Here is a 19,777-nt window from a genome sequence, read left to right as displayed (position 1 = left end):
TGTTTAAAGGTTGTTCTTGCAACGCTGGACCAGAGGCTTCTCATAAGATCCAGGTACCACCCATGTCTCGCTTAAGGTTTATGTGCAACTTAAATGATCCGTGTGTTTCAGACAAGCAGATGCACTTCCAATATCACTTGAGAAATAATTTGCATGCGCGTGTTCCATGGCAGATCTCTGGGCTATTTTTATTAGTTGCACGCTCATGAAAGTGAGATCAGAAATTGAAATGTCATCTGCTACTTGATACTGATTACCAACCTTCTTGACATGTATTTTCCTCTTAATATATTTCATATGGTTATGAAAAATTGCAAGAAGGCATCCACAGTGTTGTTTAATAAACTGAACAGGCTTTGTTATTTTCATTTTTCCTAAGGGCCGAGGGAGCCCTTTCGGCAATTCCTCCAGTACTTTTTTCCATGGTTTCCTTCCAAATCACTGACACTTTGCTGGTATCAAGATGTCCAGATGCTTTTTTTCCTACCGTGGGTCTGCCTGGTGAGACTCCTTGCTCCACAGTGTTGACGCATATATGAACTCCAAAATTCCCCTGGATTTTACGGCTTACATGGTATTGTAATGCAGTATCTAATAAATCACACACCACCTCATCTGGCATTTCTGCTTTCTAGAGCACTTCACAACCCCGGGGGACCAATGACAGCTCTGCAGGATCTGAAAAGATGCTGACGGCACCACTCAGTGCCTGAGCCACACGGAGCTGGTTCCCAAATTGCCCAAGCAGGGAGAGCAAGGTGTCTGGGGAATCTCCTGTCCTGACAGAGACAAGATACTGCAGGAACGTGTACCAGAACTATCATTCCCACGATGTAGGCTGAGAATACACAGATAACCAGCTTCTAAATAGCTCAAAGCAGAAAGGTGAGAGCCACGGCTCTGGTGTTCAAAGCCAATCTCTGAATCCTGGGCCAGTTCCAAAAGCATTATCATGGCCCTAAGCAGAGCCCCTCTGCCTGTAGACCACGTTTTGAAGCAGATATTTTTTATGCTGTAGTATTCAGCACGTTGCCCCGCACTGTGATGCCCTGCCCTGGTGTGAGCCACGTTCACCATCCAGCCTCCATGGCACTCACCATGGGGTGCAAGAGCACATCAGGGTGGTGCTTGGTCCTCCAGGTCTGCAGCACCCAAAGACACTGGCTTGAAAGGAGCAAAGTCTAAGCAAGAGGAACAAAGGAATACATGATGATCCCACTCTTCAGAGAGTCTCAACGGGGAAAAAGAAAGTTGGAAAGAAGACACGGGTAATAAAAAAAAATATAGTAACAAAAAACATTCCTGTAGCCTCCATCGGGAGGTTGTTAGAGTACAGCCAAACCTGCTGTCATTGAAGATTTGCAGAGCCCGAAATGAAAAGAAAGCTAAGAGGCAAATAAATACATGGTCAGAGCATTTAAATGGCATATCCAGAGTATCCATTCAAGCCAAAGGAGTATCCTACAGTGTCCAGGTTAGCCAAGCAAATGTTAAGGGAAAGGAGATAAGGTATCAAGTGAAAACAGGCTGCGAGCAAAATTTAAAGACTAGCCAGCCAAGTCATGAAGGCAACCAGCAAAAAATTAAATAAAAAAAAAAATACTTCTGCATATCAGGGTTGGGATGGGTCAGCAATGGTCCTATAGACAATGCAGTGGCTTGGGGGCAGCCCAAGCCCCGTACTTGCACCCTCCCACTCTCAGTCATGTAAATGCAAGACATCCAGCTCAAGACCATCAGTTAAACACCTCTGTTTTACTGCGTTTATGCCCCCACCAATGAAACCCAAGAAAAATGACCCAAGAGCTGAATCAGGATCAGAAAAAACATTTGAAGCTTATGAGAGTCTTTGTCATTCTGAATGTATACAAGAAGCAGAGATCATTTTATTTTTATTCCTCTGACAGCAAGTAATTTTTTCCAAATGGATGATTTTTAAGTAGCTGTCACAATCCCAAATTAACTCACAACGTATGATCTATAAAACTGGGTAAATAAATCATTCAAGAATGCCAGCCTTGGTCTCAATGGAAAGAGCAATGAATCCACAATATTTTTTCATCGATGAGTTTTGAGATCCGCTAAGATCAGGAGTAGCCAAAAAAAACACTGTCCTGACAGCTTAGTAAATATGTTCTTCCTTTTCCGTTTACCAAAATTCAGAAGGGGCTCTGTTTTCCTTTGTAACCTTGTTAATTTGTCATTAAAATTCGCTGCCAATCATTAAAATATCATGCAAAGCCTGCATAGTGACTGGATTTGAAAGGATCTCAAGATTATAGGCATTTACAATGTGTTGGAATGAAGCCCACTTTGCAAAGTGAAAAAAAAAAATCAGCCACCAGTGAGATTTCAGTGTTTTTAATGCGTGTGCAGTTGGTGGGAGGTTCGGAAGGTAGTAGCACGGTAGATCACCACCTACTCCTCAGTCACTTTGTAGTGTAGATAAGGGGAACATGGTGTTGAGTTGCTAATGGCCGTGGAAATCAGAATAGCCAAATTCAGCTCTTACCATGTTTGTTCCCGTCTCAGCAGGAAGAAGAGCTGAAATACTGGAGTTTCCATGCTTGAAGAGGTCAAAAATCTCTGCTGAGACATCTGAGAAGTGTTATTTTAAGGGGAAAACCATACTGATCTGGATCAGCCTGAACTCGTGGATCATCAGACGGGTCTTGTACTTCACGAATCCTAATCCTGGCAGCTCTCCCAAGGACCAGGGAGCTCAGGTTGGCTCGGTTTTCTGTCATTGTCATTCCAGACGTGAATTACAGCGTCTCATCCAGAGAGAAGTGCATCACGACTGATGTAGCCTCGTCAGGGCCCATCCAAAAGAATGGGGGATGAGCCATGGAAGTGACAGCTCCAAAAAATGTCAGTGCGGATCGACCCAAAACTGTGTCACTTTGCTTCCTGGAGAGGATTTGGAAGAGGCAGGGGGATCTGGAGAAAGCATTGTTTCATCAGAATATGTTTGGATAGAAGACATTTAGTGTTTGTGTGTAACTGGCAGTGTCTGTGCAGACATTTGTCCCAGCACTGGGGTTCAGAAAGGCCCAAAATGCTTGTCCAAAATGCTTGTCACTGCCTACTGAAGGCCAATTAAATGCAAGTCCAAAGCTTCAGTTCTGGTGTTGAACAAACTATGAGCCAACAGTCGAAAACAGTCTTGGTCATCCTAATTATGCTGTGGTCATGTAAAAAGTAGCCAGAAATTTAGTACCGAGTAGGAACAACTTTTGCTCATGTTTTTGTTTTTTTGGATGAGAAAATCAGACCAGGAAACCAAACTTATGCAAACAAACCCTGCTATCCCCAGACGCTTCCCTTCTTCTTCTGTCCAACCTTCTGAGTGATCTGAATCCACAGGTTCATGTCCAGGAGTTTTTCAGAGCTGCACCTAGCCTGGAGCATGAAGTCAAGGATGTGGTGTGGTCCCAGCTGCAGCCCTGGAAGAAAGCAAAGCCGTGGGCAGCAGTGAAAGCAGGGGACACATGGGAGGGAGCAGTGATGCTGCTTGCATCCAGCCCTCTCTGTTTTCTGGTCTCTGGACTTCCCAGAAGGAAAACACCAGGCATGGGATGATGTTTTGGGTAAAAGGTAGATGTCTTCAACAGAGCAAATTATTCACTGATTGCAAAGACCTCAGTGCAACTCCACTTACCTTAAACTAAGACTTAAGTCAAATTAATAGCTCTTTAAAGCCCCAGTTCCTCCTCACTAAATAAAACAAAGCATTGGGGGATGTATAGGAAACCAGCTTCATGGAAACAGAATCAGACGACCAAAAAGATATCTACAGTTAGGGTAGATTCCCACACACCTCCCCAAATCACAGCACTTTCCAGGGCCAATTGTGGACCAAAAACTGATGAAAAAATGATTGCTTTGTAGTTCGAGTCTGGAGATCCCAGGCTGTTGACCTGTTCAGAAGACAGAGCCCACCTTTTCCTGAATGTAATTGGCCTGCTCCAGCACATCCCTCTAATTTATCTGGTGAAAACCCAGGAGTTCTTTTTTGTCCCTAAGCTGAAAGCTTACCCCTATGTTTTCATACTCCAGCACAGAAAAGGAAAATGTAGATGTCTGGAAAAAAAAAATTAAAAATAAAAGTAACTTAAAAAAAAAAAGTGTTGCAAAGTAACTTCCACAATAAATGTCATCTCCATGGGAGAAGAGCTTGGGCCTCACCAGGAACCTCACCTGGGGAGGAGACTGGTTTGCACTGTATCGGGTGATAAATGCCCATTCCTCCCCATTTTGTCTTTCTTTTTATACAAGCCTGGAGCACTGGCAATCTGCATTACACAGGAGAGAGAACCCGAGGTGCCAGCCCAGATCCCAGCTCTGCCAGAGGCTTCCTGGCTGATCTCAGGCCAAGTGTTTCATTTGTCAGTCAAAAATTTTGGCTGGGAATAGACCTGAGACATCTTGGCGTAGTTCCCCAGTGGTCTTAAGCTGCTAGGTGATGCTGCTGTCAGCACTGACAGCTGGCATTACGGACCAGGAAACCCGTTTCTCTCATTTTTTGGGGTGTAGCATGTGAATTACAGCCCTTGTTTTCCCGCAGGGTGTCTGTCCATGAGGCACCCTGCAGAGGTAACACCAGCATCTGAGCAGCACTGCACTGTGTTTTTCCTTGCTCAGGAATATTTCCTTGCTCAGCCGAGACACCAAGCAATGAGTTAAGGGTCTGGACCTGCTAGGGAACAGGAGTTTGCCAAGGAGAGCTGTGACGGTATCCCAGGTTATTTCTCTCTCCCTCCTGATATTAGCCAAAAATGCTCTGAGCGCTGTGAAGGAGGCTCATCTTCTTCCAAAACGGGACAAGAAGAGAGGGGCCACACACCTCCTCTCCTGCTCCTTCTGCATTTAATATGAAGGGAATCACTCCTTGCAAGGGGACTGATCATCAGGGTTGCCATCTCCTCCCTGCCTGCACAGATCATTGGGGAACTGGAGATGGGGAAAATTTTCAGGGAAAATTTTCAGGTGCTCAGTGCCCACTCCACCAGGAGCTCGCCACTATCCGAGGCCGGCAGCGAGGTGGCTGGAGCCCACGAGGGCTGGCAAAGAGAATTTCTCAATCCCAACCCAGAACGAAGGGGAGGAGGGAAGCTGAACGAAAAATAAATAATTTCTGGCTCCTCTGAATCAAAGCCTGTTACAATCAAAACAGCCCTCCGTCTGCAGCCAATGCCCTGGGGCCTCGTTCGTCAAAAATTATACGCGTGCTAGAAGCCACAGGGCAAGTCTCCTCGGCAGAGAAGACCCTCCTGGTGTCAGGCAGTGCTGGGGAATGCTTTTATGCCTGTATCTCTGTCCCAGGCTCTCCTGGAGCGTGTGTGGACTCTTTGTCCAGTGTCCAACCCGGAGTGCGTTAATCCTCCAGCTCTTGCTGCAGGGCTTGTAGCAGCCCCTGCCCATGGGAACGACGGGCTGCCCGAAGGGAAAGGAGCAGAAGGAAATGAGGATTTGGGGGATAAATTGAAACGGGAAGTGGACAAGAGAGCATTGAAGGAGGCTGGCTGGAGAAACTCTCCGCACGAATGCAGGCAATGAGCCTGGTTTTGGTTTTTCTCAGAGTGGCCCGGCGCTACCAATTTCAGGGGAATTATTCCTGATTTACAGCAACATAAATGAGATCCGAAGCAGGTCCTCTGCTCTCAGGAAGCCTATGCACTTAACATCCTCCATCAGTCCGTGTGTGTGCGTGCACATATACGTGCACACATGTGCAATGATATAGCAGATAAAATGAGCTCAAAAGTCCCAATGTGACAGGGTAAAGACGGCCCAGCCGACACCCCCCAAAAAGACACTGACCTGTGCTGAATATCTAGACTAGATTTTTCCTTTTCTCAAGACAGGCTTGCAAGCTCCCGTTTTCCTTGATGCCATCTCGCAGGGTTATTACCATCAGGCAAACCTCCCCGACTCGCTAGCTTGGAGAGGCTGGAGAGGAGATGATAAAGAGACCAGACTTGGCTATTGGGTATTTCAATTCCCCCTTTCACTCTAATTCCACGTTGCTGATATAAAGACATCATTTCTTTAAGCTTGAATATAGCCAGGGTCATATCTTCTTGTGTGTACAGAGTCTGGTTTACTTCAGTGAGCCTTCTGCATTGTCTCCATCCTTTGTAGCCCTCACATAACCCAAAAATAGATTGTAGATTTGGTCAGGCCTCTAACCCCTGTGGACAGGACACTGTAAAGAAAGAGGTGTGAGACAAGTAGGGACCCAGTGACATCCAGAGGTGCCTCCCAACCTCATTTAGTCTGTGCCTTTACAACAGGATGGAGCAAAGACAGGACTGATTGTGCCCCAAGAGGCACCGGGCACAACATTTTTCTTGGATTCTCCAGCAACAAGGGCATTTAAATAGAGTCGATTGGATGTTAATGCTGAGATCTGGAAGCAAAAAAAAAGCAATAAAAAGAGAAGCTGAGAACAAGCGAGGTGGGAGCTGGAGACTGAGTAACCTTTAAGCCCGTTACAATAGTCCCCCTTGTCTTGCAGCTGGAGTCTGGCCAGCGGGGTCATGAACAAGAAACTGCTCCCTCCCTGTGCAACGTATATTATTTCATTACTTGGTTTTATTTAATGTGGCCATAAATCCATGTATCCTACATGGCTGGAATGGTTCGGGGTCTTGCTTGTTATTACTGCCTGACCACCTAAAATTGCTGGTGCAAGACGAGGGCCCAGCTAGAGCCAGATGTTTCTCCGTTTAGGCAGTAGAGACAGAGACATTCAAAAGGTGATGCAAGGTACAAAAATTAGGTGCAAAATTACAAAAAAAAGGTACGAGGTGAACCTCTCCATGGGCTACAGAGACACCCCAAGACTGTTCCGTGGCTAAAATTTTGAATGATGAAGCTGGGTCTCAGAGCAGATCAATTAATGCTCAGGTAAAATCTCATCTGGAGACAAGGATGGAAAACTGACTTTGCAGCTGATAAAATACAAAATATTTTAAATCACATTAGTAGGATTTGGAGTACATGCTCGGGAGGATTCATTTTCATAGATGTAATTGACACTTTCCTATTTTTCTGTGTCTCTGTGTTTCTTTCCTATTTTCTTCCTCAATAGGCAAAAGACTCTCAAAGCTTGGCATAAATCATGCTGAGGGAGAAGCCTGCAGAGTGTTCTCTTAAAGGCTTTCAAATATTCAGTTTGCCTCTATTCACCTATTCTTTGCAGGATGCGTTTGGGTCTTTGCAACATCTGCAGTGACGTGTGATGAGAGAGTCCTTCCACAGATACCAAACAGGATATTTCTGTCTGAATTCAGACTGTAGGGCAGACCTCTGCGTCTGCAGGGTTTTGAGACTCCCTTTATAGTCTCTGGAAAGAAAAAAAAGATAAAGAAAAAAAAAGACAGATTCGGCTGTGGTATGTGTCACAGGACTTATTTTGAACGAATCGCCCCGCATCGCCTGTAAAGACGTCACAACTGGCATGAAGGAGAACACTTGTCCAGGCAAATCTCCACAGTTTCTAAATCAGCTCAGAGCTGGAACAGAATTTCTGGAGGCATCAAAACCGAGCGATCAAACCAAATTTCATAAGACCCAAGCGGAGATGTCAACATGCCAGTAATTGATGGATCAATGCCAGCAACCGAAACCCTCCTTATAATACTTGCAAGTGGTCCAGCGTGTTATAGACAACAACAAATGTCCCAGAACAGAAAAGAAAATATATATGCATCCTATTTACACTTGAAAAGCAGATGACCTGCGAAAGAAGCCCAACTCCCTTTGCAGGGTACAGGACTGCTCCGCACGTCAGCTGCCCACAGGCATTTGGAGTCAGGGCAGCAGAGGTGTGAAGCATCACTGCCTCCTCCCCGAGACCTCTCAGCCACTCTTAGATCATTGCAAAACCTTTTGTGTGCCCGGAGACTTAGGCAGAGCTGATTTAAGAGTTTAGATGATTTAATTGCTGGTAATCGCTGACTTAAAGTGGGCTACTTCTCAGAAAGAAGCCACTTCTCAGGCTCCCAACTTCACGTATTTTAGCTGGGATCCTGCCCTGAGCACCATCAATACCAGCTAGCCCTCATCAATATTCAGAAAGCATTGCAGTGTGGGGAGGGATTTTCAGTGCCTCTGCAGAAATCCTGAGGCTCAGACCGCAAGATTTTCACAGCCATCACCCGTAGTGGCCAAAGCCAGGTGTCATCACCTGAAGGTGACGGATACCTCTTACCTCCCCGCTGCTCCTGCATCTGGCTGTGGGACCATCCAAGTCCACACTCAGCTCTGCTCTCTGTGTTTAAACTCCTGCTCTTCATCTCACCAAGCTCAGCAGGAGCAGGAAAGGAAGGCAAAACATCCCCACCATGCACGGGTATCCAGAGGACAGGAGGCACCTGAATGAATGGGGTCTCCCTCCTGGTTTAGGCCATTCTCTAACACATAAAAACGACCCCAGAGCATAGACAATTTGGCCACTTGTGAGATTAAATATTGTAATATAAGCCAGGCACAAATCAGGTCCAGAAGCCAGGACAATGCTCTGAGAAACCCAAGGCATTTACTACTCTCCTGTTGCATCCCTGTGAAAAGCTCAGGTCAGTTCTCTTGTGCCTCAGTTTCTCTCCCTGCCATTACTCCCCTTTTTCATGTTCATCCTTTACATCACTTCAAGCTGTGTGTTGCAGCAACCACACCCCTGATCTTTTTTGGAGCCCCCTCCTGCCAACTGGAACTCTGGTGAGGTATATATATTCTTACAATAATATCTTATAACACCACTATGTATTACACCATTCTTCTTAAAATAATAGTGCGCCGTGCAAGGCATGCAGCACCGTGCCAAAATGCCATTTTTTGGGTTTCCCACAGTATTTTAACAACACGCTGAGTCATGCTGGTGCTTCAGCTCCAGCCAGTGGGCTTGCTTCACCACCAGCACTCTCAGTGCATGTTGTCTTCTCCTCGCTTGCTCAGTCTAGCTGTCACAGCCCTCCGAGCTCAGCATCCTTTTGTCCTGAAGTGCAGCTGAGTTTTAGCACGGGAAGCCATTCCTGGCAAAGGTTCGTGCTCGAGCTGTGCTGTGCCTTTTCTGCTTTTCCAAGTGAAACCTAATCTACAATCTTCTCTGCTACTTGAAGGATGTGATTTGGTGGATGTGGTTTCCAACATATAGTTCAGCGCATGATTTAGGACCCGATCCAAAAGGCAGTAAAATCCCCAGAAAAACTCCCATGAATAACTTCAGCAAGCCTGTGGACTGAAAAGGGAAACCTCCCTGGGTGTTGCTCTCACCTCCCATCCACCAAGAGCAGCCACGCTCCCACCGACGAGATTAGAGACACCAACACACCTGGCAGGAGCTATTTAAAACCTCTGCATAATAAGTGTTTTCTTGCATTTTCCAGCTCCAAACTTGTCTGTCGTAAAGACAAAACCCCAAATAGAAAGAGAAGCCGCCAGCTCGATGCTGGAGTCACCAGTCCATTGCAAGCACGAGGGAAGGTCAGATTATTTTGGTCCTGTCTGTGCAGTCACATACCAGCACGTGCATTCTTCAATTTGCAGATATCTGAGGTATGAGTGCAGAGACACGCTGGCAGTGGCGGTGTCTGGAACCCATTTTGGGGGTCCTTGTAGCACCAGATATCCTTCCGAACTGCCAGCTTCAGTGTGGATGGAAATGAAGTTGAGATCGGTGCCCAACCACATGCATTTTGCTTATCCCAACATAAAATAAAGAACGACTCTACCTGGACCTACGCTGACACAGGCAGAAATGGGATTCCACCATTAAAATATTCATCAGGTGTGGATGGGGTCTTGTCAGTGACACAGGGGTGGAAAGAAAAAAAAGTCACCTAAACCGGTTTTAGCCTGAGAATTGAGGAATTTTGAGGTTTTCTATCAGAGCCCTCATTTACAGTACTCTGCTGCTGCAAGGTGGGAAGATCCTCCATACAGGTCACCAGCCCTCACTTTTTTTTCAGGCTAATTTCTGTGTTGGCCCAACCTAGGCTCATCTTATACATCAAAATGGGATTTAGCTTTGGTAGATGTCTCCAAAAAGTACCTCCAGCCTTCCCTACAGTCAACAGAGACACAGCCAGTAGAGTCAGCGACATTCCTGAAATAACTCATCCCACTTTAAACTGATGTCTAAAATAGGTCAGATGAATCACACCTTAAAAATTGCTTATTTTTCTTTGTGGAATATAAACAGAGCCCAGGGTAGCCTGCTGAGCTGGACACATCTGCCCATGGGCACCTACACAGTGGTGATGCAAGTTGCACGCAGACTGTCACACAAGATTTACACAAACCATTTCCTTCAGAAGAGCCATATTTTATTTTTTTTCCCCTGCTAGACTGAGAGGCACACCAATTAATGGTGAGCGTGTTGGAAGAGATATAATACTTTGTGCTTCAGAGCTTGCGTCAGTCTTTGACTTTTGGAAGCCGGGATGAGACTTAATCCAAGATGCAAATTATTTTGCTGTTTTTAATTCCAGTGCCTCACATCCTGTCAGAAGCCTGAAAACCTGGGTCAGATCCACACATTTTGTTCCCCTCGTCCCAGGTAAATCAAAGTCCTTCATGTTGAAAGCCCTAGAGGATGGAAAAACCCCGACAATGCCCAGTGCTGTAGCTGGTTTGCACACGCGATGGGTCTGGTTCCTTCTGGTTTTCCACCTCTGCAGGACCACTCACCATGGATGACAGTATCCGAAACTTCACAGGTCTCCAAACACAAGACCTCACACTTTAGTGGCAGCACCAGGCCTAGCCTCTGTGTGAACGGTTCTCAGGTTTCCATTTAATCAACCTTTTCTGCATTCCTGGAAAAAAATATATTTCTACTCCAAGAGGAATACTGCATTTATTTGCCAAATGCCCAGAGGTACAGCTCAGTGCTGAACTATTGCCCACAACATTTCAGTTTAACAAGTAGCCGGAGCAGCAAAGCAAAGAGAAGGAAGAAATCCAGCATTTAGCAATACTCAATTTGACTGCAGTAATCCTGCAATGTGGGACAATAAAAAAGTGAGGCATTTTGGAGACCGGAGATCTACCAAGGGTGTTATTAGAGTCAGGAACATGCCTCTTAAAAAGCTGTTTTCCAGCTCTGCTTGCTGCAGGGTCAGCCTGAGCAGCGGTGATGCTTCCAGCATGGGATGATGTCCTAATGGCAGGAGCTACTCCTGTCCAGGACATGTAGGTAATAAAAATAGGTATTTGCTGATGTTGGTGGGAATGGTTTTAAACTAAAAAGGGTGAACACCAGGAGGCTTCTCTTCTTCTCTCCTGCACCGGCTGGGCTCAAGCACGGAGAAGTTGCTTGCTGCCCTCTCTTGGTTTCAAGTGGCTTTCATGTATCCCAGGGAAAATCTCAGCCTCCTACCTGTGCAAATCCTTGCAGAGAAAGTGCAACGAAGTGTTGACCCATAGACAGCAAGAGCAGCCCACACTGAAATAACCTCTCCTGCAGCCCCCTAGGCCCCTTTCAAAGAGGTTTGGGTGATATTTTCCAGAGAGTCCTGAATTTGTCCAAAATGGGGAAACTCTAGTGGACTGGCTTTAATTTGTTCATTGATTTAGCTTTTAAAAAAAACAGTGGGGAATAGTCTAAAAATGTCAGAATATCTTATTTCTAAATGGTGGGGCTGAGGAGGGAATTTCTGCTTACAGGATTCTGAAACAAAGTTTTCTGCTTCCAGTTTCTGAAATGGTACTTACATTATTTTAAGTGAGCTATAAATTATCAAAGGTGAATTAATAATAAACTAATAAGTTTGATCTTTTTTTTTGTTTGTTGATTGGTTTGTTTTGCTTGTGTTATTTTTTTGTTGTTGTTGTTTTTGTTTTTTGTTTTTAGTTATTTCAGGCTAAGTGAAATGCTTGAATTTGATCTGAAATGGGCATAAATACCACAGTGTGGGCAGAGCTTGAGCATTATCATCTTGGCTGAGTGTTATCACCTTTGCTGAAAGCTTTGATCTTTCCATCTTTGAAAACAAACAAACAAACAAACAGTAGATGATCATTCTTGTGAATGTGTCTGGTTACAATCAGCCAGCTGGTTAAGCTCATTTTTTCTCCTTAGGAGACAAACCCTGATGGTCTGGCTCCAGTCCCCTTTTTGCCCATCTCTCGGTGGTGTGGTGTGTGTCAAAAACACAGCAAACAGAACAGAGCTGAGGAATTCTGCATTCACCAGAGGTCATCTGGGGACTCTTTGCCTTCTGTTTTATGGGCATCGTGTTTTATTTTCTGGCTTCAGACATCTGTACCAACAGCAATCTGGTACACTCGCAGACTTTTACCATCCCTGGGATAATAATAAGCTGTTCCAAATACAAGTGTATCTATCTCTGAGGTTCGTTGATATTATCCACTACTCCTGACACAGAGAAATCATTATGGGATCAATCACATCCTTTTAAAGTGCCTTGCATGTCCTTTATGGGCTTTCTTCTCATGAAGACTGGCAACCCAAAATCCTGTTCAGGGCTTGTTCTGGTGAATGGGGAACAGAAGGGCAGAATTACTCAGAGGCACCCAAGGAAATGAGTTCCTAAAGCAGACTTGCTCTGGGGCACGCCGTCTTTGAAGTGGAATTTGTTGAGGACCAAAAGCAACTTGAATCCAATTAACTCCTGGTGTGAAATTGAGCTAAACCAAACGAAGGGGGTTTTGACTCCAAATGGGACCATCCAGGCTGCGATCTGATGTAGTTTAAATAATTCATCACTTCACGTACATGCCTGCCACGAATTTGCACCAGGTTTCCTGAGCATCCCTGCAGCGATGGGCTCCACGTCACTGATCATAGCCGGGGGTGGTGGGGTCCGAGTCGTGGTGAAAGGAGGATGGTGGCACGAGATGAGAGGAAGAAGAGGAGAAAGGTTCAGCAGCTAGCTAAAAGACATGAAGAGGAGGTCATAGAGTCAAGAACTGAGCCAAGTCCACGTGAAGAGGCGGAAGAGGTGTGCCAAGGGCAGCAAAGATGCATCCAAGGAGATGAGAGAGGCAGCTCAGCCAAGAAAGAGGCAATCGAAGCCTTGTGAGGCTCGTTTGAGAAGGCAGAGAGTCAGCCAAGATGCATCCTCCCAGGCTCCTCAGTTAGGACCAGCTTTGTGAGCTCCTTATGAAAGTATGAAACATCAAACACGATTACCACTTGCCTGATCTCAGCTTTTAAGAACCAAAGGAAATGTCTGTTGTGCCCTACCCCAGACCACCAAGGAGTTTCATAACCCACATTTATTTACTAGGGTCCATTGTTGCTGCACATCCAGTTATCCCTAATGCAGGGGATGCTCACATGTGACCAGGCAGAGGCTGGTAAATTGGGCTGAAAGTATTACACATCCCAGCTGCAGGGGGGGGAAGCCCAAAAACACAAAGGACAAGGATGGGACATTGCTGGGAGCATCAGTGGCTTCCCCTTGTCCCATGGCACGGCTGTGCCAGGGATTCCCCCACTACATGGGATCTCAGGTCTGGATCTATAGCACGTGCTGCCAGCTGTCACTGTCCCCAGAAGCAGTTGAGATGACGTGTCCAAGCAACACTAAATGCAAAGTAAAATAAAAAAAATATATAAAATAAAATAAAATAAATGTGCAGCAATCATTTACTACACATATTCATATTTTTAGTTCCACTCTCCTGGGCTTGGCAGCACAGCAGCAGAGATATATATATAAAAACATGCTCTGCTTATCTTCATTTATGCCATCAGTTGCCTCTTTAACTCCACGTGGGCACAAAGCAGCACGAGCTGCCTCGTGCTGGGATTCGTCGCTCCAAGGGGGAATGGTAGGAGAGGAGAAAACCTCTTTGTGCAGAGCAGAGAGAGCCAAGCCAGCCATCCCTCTCCATCTCAGCCCAGCACCTTTACACGTGGAGCAGGGACCGATGGCTTCTTTCTCCAGTGGACTTGGTGAAAATACAGCAGAGCTTAACAGGAGCACGTGGGCTTGTGCTAAGCAGTCTGCCTCGTTGTAAAGAAATTTATTTTCCTCCTAGACAAGCCGATTCTTCTAATAAACTTTGCCTTCGTATAGCCACGGAGTTTCCTTCCCAAAGTGCTTCGATCACCCCATCCCACCCCTTCCCTGGGCCAGGCAGAGCCACGGGGCCCTGGCCCTGCCTTCTCTCTCCCAGGCAGCTCATTGCTAACGCCTGTGCCTGGGCACATCCTTTGTGGACCCTTTTAAAGCATATTCCAATATTTAGCACTAATGTTTCACTTGCATATTAATGCCTCAAATTTTATTACCCCGCGATCATAAAACCCCAGCTGCCGATCACGGCCCCAGCCTTCTTTATTTTACCCTGCTGAATTCCTGGGCCCGAGGCCAGGGTTGCTGAGCGCAGCTCGTGGCTCCGTTGGCGTGTGGAGACAGCCCTCTACAGCTTGCTGCCTACATCCATTTACTCGCACGAAACGCTCAGCTCAGCTGCCAGCAAGCTGTTTCCCTCCTGCATCCGAAATCTCCAGGATGGGGAAGAGGATGGGGTGATCAGAGGTGTCCACAGCCAGACCAGCCCTCCTGAACGTTTTTCTTTCACTACAGAATATAATTTTTCCTTTCTCTTCCCCTTTTGTCCCTCTTTCCAGGAGGGAGCGAGGACCCCCTCTCACAACACCTCAAGAGAAAGAGGGAAAGAGAAGGGAGTGATTCCAGTCCTAGACTATCCCAAGGTTTCTCCTAATTTTAGCTCAGTGTGCATTTGGTGGAGTTTCCCCTAAATCCTCCTCTTCCATTCTCCCTGCTCCACCCCATGGCCAGGGGGAGAAATCAGGCTCCAGGAGGAGAGAGGGACGAGGGAAGAGCCAGTTGTGTTCACCGCGTTTCTTGGTTCAATCCCCAGCAGCAATCACACCAGTGCTAAACCCATTATTTGGTGGCATCCACGAGCAAGGAACAGACCCCCATTAAATTTCTAATTCCTAATGACCCCTTTATCTGGATCTATGCAAATTACTACAGCTGCTAATCAGTTAATTACGCAATTCAATTGACTCTAAATTGAGTTGACCTGCGGCCAACAAGAAATAACAGGTGAGGTGTTAGCTGTTGAGGGCAGCTAACAAGAAATAACAGACAAGGTGCTTGTTGTTGAGCTGGAGCAAGGTCCAAGGGGCAGCACAAGCTGGTAGCAAGAGGGGCTCGTGGTGGGGGCTGTCCCTGAAAATGTGCGAACAATCATGGATGTAGGGGAAAGGAGAGGAGAAGACAGGACAGAACAGGACACCAAGACACGGGGCTTTTACACATTAAAACTGAGCCCCTGAACAGGATCCACCATCCAGAAATGAGATGCTACAGACCATGAAGCACCCAGAGGATTTCTGCAATTTCACTGATTTTTATTTTTTTTTGTCACCAGGATATTGCAGGAGCATATCTTGATGTGGCAGCGTGCAGAAAGTGGTAGGCTGCTGTTGATTGCTCACACCTGGGGTGGAGTGTGATGGAGTGGGTCTAAATCCAAGCTAGCAGCAGGCCGGTAGGCAAAAAGTCATTTGTTTTCTGGCTGTTGCATAATCATTGTTTAGAGTTTAAAAAAAAATAATAATAAAAATGATTGAACACAGAAGCTCCAGAGGGAGGGTAATATACTAAAGGCAGAAAGTTCTTCAAACCCCATTTCTTCTCTGTACCAACATCATTTCTGACACACCACGGCCTGTCTGCGAGTCTCCCCACGGCCTCTGAGCACAGGAAAGCCAAAAGATTGTGTTATTTATATCAGACTTTGAAAAAGATTGCTTTCCCTCCCCTACCGTCTCCTCAGCTGTCTCTGCAGCCCCAAGCAGATGCTCTGTTAGAGGAGAGGAGGCTCCGAGTCTGGAAGATGTGCTAGGCAGAAAGCCTGGCCGGGTCTTTTGTCCACATGAAAAAGTGAGGGAGAAAGTGGAAGTGGTTTGGTTTTCATGGAATTTCTTGCTTCTGTATTTTATCAAAGAAATTGATTGTAAAAACTATGTGTGAGTTGATATACCTGTGATTTTTTTTTTTTTCCTTTAGGTGGCTAGAAAGAAGACTAAAAATATGAGTTTAAACCCATTTCTTTTGATTTCAGCCAGCTCAGGAAAAAAAAAAAAAAAGAAAAAAAAAAAAGAAAAAAGTCCAGCCTAAAAAAAAATCTCCATTGTATAGAAACAAGCATGCCATCAAAATTTCCATTTTGAGGTACAGGATTTTGTACAAATATAAAGGCCTTTCAGGTGGTGCAGTTCAACTTTTTGGGCTTCTTCCTGAGCTTCCTTTCCATTTTGGAACAAAAATACCAGGGGACTGATTTTGGGCCATTCCCACCCCAAGCTGGGTGTCCCCTGGGTCTCCAGGACTTCATACGAAGGCTGGGAGGGAATACATGGACATTGTCCCAAAAGGTTGACCCCAAAGAGAAGCAATGGAAAGCTTTAGGCTGAAGGGGGAAAAAAAGGGGTTGAACTTTCAGGGAAGTGAGGGCATTTCCTGGGGGATTGGATGTGAGGGTAAGGAGATAATGGGCTTGAAGATAAGATTTGATAGGGTTGGTTCAAGGGCTCGTGGGACTCGTCACCGATGACCTCAATTCCTACAGAGAAGGAGAAGGGGTCAAGTTATCTTAGTCCGACACACCAGGAACAGTAACAATTAATGTGGAGCTGATTAATAGCAAGGAGTCTGAGGCCAGGTAGGAAAGATTAATAGCTGAGTTCATTAAGATTATTTCCGCTAATGTTAATTAAAATGGCAGAAGCGGAACGAGAATTTCAGCTACTTCATTAGGTCAGGCTCTCTTAGGCCGACAAGATCTTGAATACGGGGCATAGCTCTTAATTGTTTAATATGTCTATGGGTGCCCGATAGGCTCTGCGGGGATTTACAAGGAATTAATTTCAAAAGCAGGACTCTGCGGCTTGACCCTTGTTGATTTGAATTCTGCCATCACGTTGTATTAATAATAAATAGAGATTAAACCCGTATCCTCCTGCCAAAGCATTCAGCAGCGTGAAGAACAGATGAAACTTCTGAGTCCAAATAAATTCTAGAAGAAAGAATGGGTACAACGCCCACCCTAAAACACTTTTTCCCCAGAAAAATCCATGATTATATAGACTTTGTACCAGCTTGCTGTGCTCTCAGTTCAATTACCTACACGGAAATATAATTCTCAACTCAATCACCCTCATCAAGGGCGCTGGAAATTTTCTTTGTATAAAGCTTTATACCACAAAAAAAAAAAAAAATACATTACAGCCCTACAGAGCACTTTACAGCTGGCTAATGTGTTCTCACTGAAGGTCGTTTTTAATGCACTCGTATTGATTTGATAGGAATCTCGGTGTTGCCACCCCAATTAAGGAGGGTTATCCGAAAGGGTCATGGTGAGAGCAGGGAGAAATCGTTTAAGTGGGGTAGAAAAATAGGAAATCAAGTCAGCTCAGCAGCCAGCATCGGGGAGGTGTTGTGCCACATGGGGACCTGACATTGCACGAAACAAGAAGATTTACGGGGAAAAGTTAGAGACAGAGAAGGAGACAAGGAAAGGGGGCTTGTTGGGACACTGCTAAATAGATATCCAGAATATTAGAGAGGTTTTTTGTTGAACCTTGGGTAAGGCTGAGAAATGCCTCCAGGAGGGTCCCATTCCTCATGAGATGTCACTAATGAGGGGACAAGCTGTGGCAGGATCAAGGCACTGCTGCGGGCAACCAGTGAGTCTTCTTATAAAGCTGGAGTGGATACCACTGGGCATGGGGAAGGATTTCTTCACGGAAAGAGTGGGCAGGCATGGGAAAGGGGTGCCCAAACAAGTGGGGAGTCCCCATCCCTGGGGGTATTTAAGAAATGTGTGGACGTGGCACTTCAGGGCATGTTTTAGTGTTGGACTTGGGCACGTTAGGTTGATGCTTGGACTTGATGACCTTAAGGGTCTTCTCCAACCTAAATGATTCCATGATTCTGGTATTTTATGGAGATCCAGTGTATTCCAACCATGTCCCATCTCCAGATGGCTCAATGTGTTGGTAGATCCATGCCCCAGTGACTGGGGTCACAGCCTGGCACCCAACCCCAAACCTCATCCACCAGGCAGCTCCCGAAACTCAGCAAGGACAACACCAAAGCTGTCTTCTCCTCCCCACCTCACCTCACCCTCACCAACCCCAAACACCTCCACCAAAACCTCCAAGCCCAGCAGGTTCCCTCCCCAGTTTGCACCGACGCTTGTCCTACAGACCAGGCTCCTTCCCGTTGTTCCCTGCTGACCCCAAATGTGAGTTATGGGGTCATAAGCACAGATTTTTATGGACATGAAAGAGGACTCTACACCCGTGGTTGCCTTGTACCCAGGACCAAGGTGAAACAAGACTTGCTCCAGGACTTCCCCAGCTCTCACCTTCCCGTGGTACAAAGATTAAGCTCCAGCAGAGAGGTGGGAGTCACATCCCACACTGCTCATCCCACAACTCTTTGGGGAAGCCGGCCATAAAGTTTCTGTCCATTGCAAGGCAGCTAGCTCTGGAATCTTCTCCTTCTCCAGCGCACACAAAGTGACTGTGGGGAGGCGGGAAATTAGGCTGAAATAAATAAATTAAAGCCAGCGGGAGGGGATCGGCATGCTGCTTGAATTAGTGTGGAGGGTAATTGTAAACAACTGGGGAAATGTGCCTTAAATTAATTTTTAGGACCTAATGGGATTTTGCTTGGACAATAGTCAAGAATGAAAAGCCTTCAATGGCAAAACAAGGCACTTTGCATAAATTAGCAGTTATGACATTAGTGGAGCTGGCTCTTTTTTGGCTGGCAACGGGGAGTGTTTGTGCGTATGTGCACGCCTGCATGGAGGACTTGGGATTTGGTTTATTTATCATCTAGAGCTTGCTTAAAGGAGTTATTGCAGGACGGGGAGAATCTTGACGCAGACGCCTAAAAGCCAGGGCTCCTGGGCTCTGCACAGCGGCCACTGGCATGCCGTGGGGGGAGATAGAAGGACAAGCCCCCAGCCTCCTTTTGTAGATCACACCAGGGCAAAATCTCTCTGCTGTAGGGGTCAGGCTGCCTGGGACACGGTGGCTTCACTGGAAGATGGGATGAGGCGTTTGGGGAAGCAAAAAAGACAGCCACAGAGCCCAGGAGAGCAATGAATATTGTCTTTAGAATTGGTCTTCAACCGCAAAAATAAAATAATAAAATAAAAAAATAAAAAAATAAAAAAATAAAAACATAAAAAAATAAAAAATAAAAAAATAAAAAAATAAAAAATTAAAAAAATACAAAATTAAAAAAAAAAAGAAATCATAAAAAACACACCCTGAAAAATGCAGGGACAGATAAGACCTCTTGTAAGCAGCAGCTCGGAGCCAAAATGGTTCGTGGCCATTTCGGCTGTGGTGGCAGTGAGGGCTCGCGCCCTGTATCATCTCCAGTCCCACTGCAGGTGATGCTGAACGGGGTCTTCCTCATTTCAGTATTTGCACTTCTGTCCTGCAAAAGCATTAAAGTGTTTTAAATGCTGATTGAAAAAGTAAACAAGGTTTTGCTTGGGAAACAACTTTTTTTCACTACTTTCTTCTGTCATCTTCATAAATAAAACTTTTTTACTCTAGTTTTTGTTTTGCTCCTTTGCAAAACAATGAGTTTGAAAGAGCTGCTATGCTGTCCGATGGACTAAAGTTAAGGATATCTACACCTTCTTTACCCAAACCCAGCATAAATGTCATCACCCACCAAGAAGGACTTCCAATGATCCATTACCTGTGAAAATGATTTATTTTAAAATAATATAT

The 19,777-nt window shown here is 45.6% G+C and overlaps 1 long non-coding RNA gene across 1 annotated transcript; it reads right to left on the bottom strand.

The window, feature by feature from the left end:
* Positions 1-12,668: 12,668 nt before the first annotated feature.
* On the bottom strand, positions 12,669-14,928 carry LOC137851994 (uncharacterized). The gene is made up of 2 exons (XR_011093605.1): positions 14,842-14,928; positions 12,669-13,558 (listed from the first exon to the last, which is right to left on the bottom strand). It is a non-coding gene; the product is annotated as an uncharacterized lncRNA (long non-coding RNA).
* Between the last annotated feature and the right edge of the window lie 4,849 nt (positions 14,929-19,777).

This window comes from Anas acuta, chromosome 2 (genome assembly GCF_963932015.1).
Source record: "Anas acuta chromosome 2, bAnaAcu1.1, whole genome shotgun sequence".
NCBI classification, from domain to species: domain Eukaryota; kingdom Metazoa; phylum Chordata; class Aves; order Anseriformes; family Anatidae; genus Anas; species Anas acuta.
Note: the sequence above shows the minus strand (reverse complement) of the source record. Positions and strands in the feature narration are given on the sequence as shown.